The sequence below is a fragment of the Arachis hypogaea genome, chromosome 17 (assembly GCF_003086295.3).
Source record: "Arachis hypogaea cultivar Tifrunner chromosome 17, arahy.Tifrunner.gnm2.J5K5, whole genome shotgun sequence".
NCBI classification, from domain to species: domain Eukaryota; kingdom Viridiplantae; phylum Streptophyta; class Magnoliopsida; order Fabales; family Fabaceae; genus Arachis; species Arachis hypogaea.
The window spans coordinates 98,117,938-98,122,010 of record NC_092052.1 but is presented as its reverse complement, the minus strand read 5'-3'; positions in this window follow the sequence as shown (position 1 = coordinate 98,122,010).

Below are 4,073 nucleotides of genomic sequence, written 5' to 3'. Positions count from 1 at the left end.
CCATGTTCGTTTATGCACATTGCGGGGCAGTTTTCTCCCTCAATTTTAGTGTCCACCATGCAGTGCCATATATGCTTGGAAAGCTCTTGATTCCTACTTTCCAATGCTTCTTGAATCACCTCATTTGGAGCTCTGTAGCTCAAGTTATTCTTGCTGGAAGTATACCCCTTGTATGCCTTGTGGTGTGTGGCGCCAACGTTAGCCTCCAAGTTAGGGGGCTAACGTTGGCGCAAACGTTGGCCTTCTCCCCCTTTATAACTCATGTGCCAACGTTAGCCTCCAAGTTAGGGGGCTAACGTTGGCGCAAACGTTGGCTGGCCCAGGGATGAGTTTCAAGTTTCTCTTGCCAACGTTAGCCTCCAAGTTAGGGGGCTAACGTTGGCTCAAACGTGGGGAGTCCAGGGAGTGATCTTCATGCCCAACGTTAGCCTCCAAGTTAGGGGGCTAAAGTTGGGGCTAACTTCATGCCTCCAGGATCAACTTCCATTCTTCACTTCTAGCCATTCCTCTTTGCTTCAACCTTTCTCCAAGCTTTCTTCACCTATTATTAATCAACCAAACACATCAAAGCTATGCTCATAATCATGAGATATTCATTCTATCATAATATGTGTCACTTTTAGCATAAAACCTCATGAAATAGCATGAATTCATACATGGTTGATTAAATCAAAGGAAGCATGAAAATCTACCCACTTGGCTTGCTTATGGCTCAAGAAAGTGCATAAAACCTATTGAAAACAAAGGAAAAAGGCATAGAAAAACATGACATGATGACATGTCATCAGCTACGACTAGAGTTCTTTTGTTTATTACACTTATGTATATCTATCTTAACTATTATTATATTAAGTTTCATGTTGTACTCTGTGCCTTTACGCTTTTAGTTATCGTGTGTGGACGCATCGCGCTTGTAAATCCACTTTATTGATTTTGAACTTTATTCCTTCATCAGGCTCCTAGTGTTATTATCTCCTTCTATATTTCTTAATGTATAAGCTTTAGAACTATCATGGCACTTTGTTATTCTTTGCCTTACGGCTAGAGGTAAAGCTTAGGGTAACGGGGTGTTACACTATTCGCTAAGGTATAGGAATCAAGATCATTATTCTTGTCTAATAACCATATAATGACAATTATGAGGATTCAACCCCATTAAGTCTACTTCTATGATCGAAGTACGTTAAATAGGTATAAGCAATATCATCCCATAAGTCATAGTCTACCTACTAATTACCTTAATAGAAAACTAGCGTCAATGGAATCGAATTGACTAACATAGACTCTCAAATCATCAATTCAATTAGACCCAATGACTCAAGGTCACTTAATTCCTTTAACCTAGGTCAAAAGTATAGAAAACTATTTCATAATTAGAGAAAATATTTCATCAAACACTTGGTATGCACTACTTAACAACATGAATAAATTGCAATTAAATAGAAATTAAAGCTACCCACTACTTGTAATCAATATCAAGGATAAAAATAAACATGAAGAGAACATGGAACTTCAAATTCAATTAAAGAAAATTCAATATCCACAAGTGTTCAAACTAGAATTATAAGCAACAATAAGGAAATGTCAACAAGTAACTATGAAATTGCAAGAATAACAACTACTAATTCAAGAACAAAACTAAAATTAACCAAGATCCCAGTCAAAATACAATAATAAATGTGTAATAATCCTATGAAAACCTAGAGAGAAGATAGAGTTTCTCTCTCTAGAGACAAAGAACAAAAACTAGCTAATTTTCTATCTAAGTGTGTATTTTTGTGTATTGTGTTCCTTCTATGTTGACCCATATCCATTCTCTCCTTCATTAGCTTCAGATTAGGCTTGGAAATGGGTCCAAAACCCCCAGAAATCGCCCCTCACATGTTCTTTTACTGAGGCATGTTTTGGGTCACTTGTGTACGCGCCTATATGCTTGCATATGCGAGTTTGTTGAAACTCAGGGGTCGCGTACACGGAAGTGTTAAAGTTTCCAAGTGTAACAACCTAATTACCCTAAGCCTTACCTCATGCCGTAAAGCAAAGAACAACTAAATGCCATGACAGTTCTAAGGCTCATACGATATTATACATATATATATAAAGGAATAATAGTACGAGAAGTCCGATGAAGGATTACAGCTCAAAAATAGAGATACAAAAGCGTGAAGCATTCACACGAAACTAAAAGCATAAAGGATAAGATACAGGTACAAGATAACAAAGTATATGTAGATATATAAGCAGAATAGTCATAGAATACCAGTCGTAGCCCGCGGAATTTAGGCTGACTAATTGTATACAGACATAATAGAGTTTGAGTTAAAATAGCTTATACTACTTATCTCTCAACGTTAAGCCTCTAAGGCAACAAAGTATAAAGTTACAAAAGATAGAGAGAACTATAACAAAATACACACAAAAAAATCCAAAAGATGATAAAGATTCTCCGCTCTGATACCATCACACAAGTCACCGTGGTGGGTTACGACCTGCATCTAAAAAACAACAACAGAATATCGTATGAGAACCAGAGGTTCTCAGTATGGTAACAGTGTCCAATAATATAAGATATAAGATTTCGGGATGCCAGAGGCAATCCTAGAACTTCACATCAAGCATGGATTCAAACTTATAAAAATAATTAAATAAATCCTTAAAAAGGTCGTCTAACTTAGGGGACTTCTAGCTATCAGTTCACCGCTATCCCACAGCCTTCACCAGCCTAACCTCCATGTGATCCCATCGCCACCTCCTACCAAACCTCTTCAAATTCCAGTAGAAAATACAGGTAATTTCATACAAATAAAGCACAAGTAATTATCATGTATAGCAAGTAAATCAAGAAGCACTTAAGCATGTTATACAATTAGGCATAGTATGCAAATAGACAAAGCAAACAAACACATAGAAAATACACATGATGAATGTCTGTCCTATTGGATGTGATATCACATTGTCAGTTCAACTGGCAACCCAACAATCCCCATGGGAATGTTGCCTTTCGGTCACGAATATAAAGGGGAATCCCCATGGATATCGTGCCTGGCACACGGTCCAGGGATATAGTGCCCAGCATACTCATGTGATTTCGAAAGGATGCAAGTGGGATACTCAGCCATAGACCTCACATCTCAACGTAAGTGGGACTAACTGATGAGCAGATATTTTATACACTTTCTGGCATGATTTTCATAGAGTTTTAGTATGTTTTGTTTAAGTTTTATTAAGTTTTCATAGGTTTTAGTGTAAAATTCACATTTTTGGATTCTACTTTGAGTTTGTGTTTTATATAATTTCAGGTATTTTCTGGCTGAAATTGAGGAGTTGGAGCAAAAGTCTAATTCAGAGACAAAGAAAGCACTGCAGATGCTGTCCAAATCTGACCTTCTTGCATTCGAAAGAGCTATTCTAGAGCTACATAAGTCAAAATCGAGAGTTCTCAATGAATATTAAAAGCTAACATCTAGAGCTTTCCAGAAATGTATAATAGTCCATACTTTGCTTCAGAATTAAAGGTCCAAAACTGGCGTTCAACGCCATCTTCCTGCCCTATTCTAGCGTCCAACGCCCAAAGGAGAAGAGACCAGCGTCTAACGCCCAAAAAAGACCGCCCCTAGCCAGCGTTCAATTCCCTAGAGGCCTCCTAGGACGTGGATCTCAATCAAGCTCAGCCCAAACACTCACCAAGTGGACCCCAGAAGTGGATTTTAGCACTAAAAGACTATTTTACCCTTCTTATGTGATCCCTAGTCATTAGCTTAGTATTTACTTGAGAAATTTTACAGACTAAGGGGAGGACCGATCATATTTTCATTTATCATTGTATTTTCTATCAGTATGAGTTTCTAAACCTCCTAGGTTGAGGGAAGAAGCTCTATTGGGTTTTATAGATTAATAAAGTACTAGTGTTCTATCTCAAATACATGTTTGATTCTCTATTCTAAGATGTATATCTGTTCTTCATCATCATGAATGCGTTGAACCGGCACAAGGTTATTTCATTCTACAGGGGTTCAGAGTGAGTCTTTCATCGGACAATGATGAACCACCAACTTGATTATACATCTCTTAGA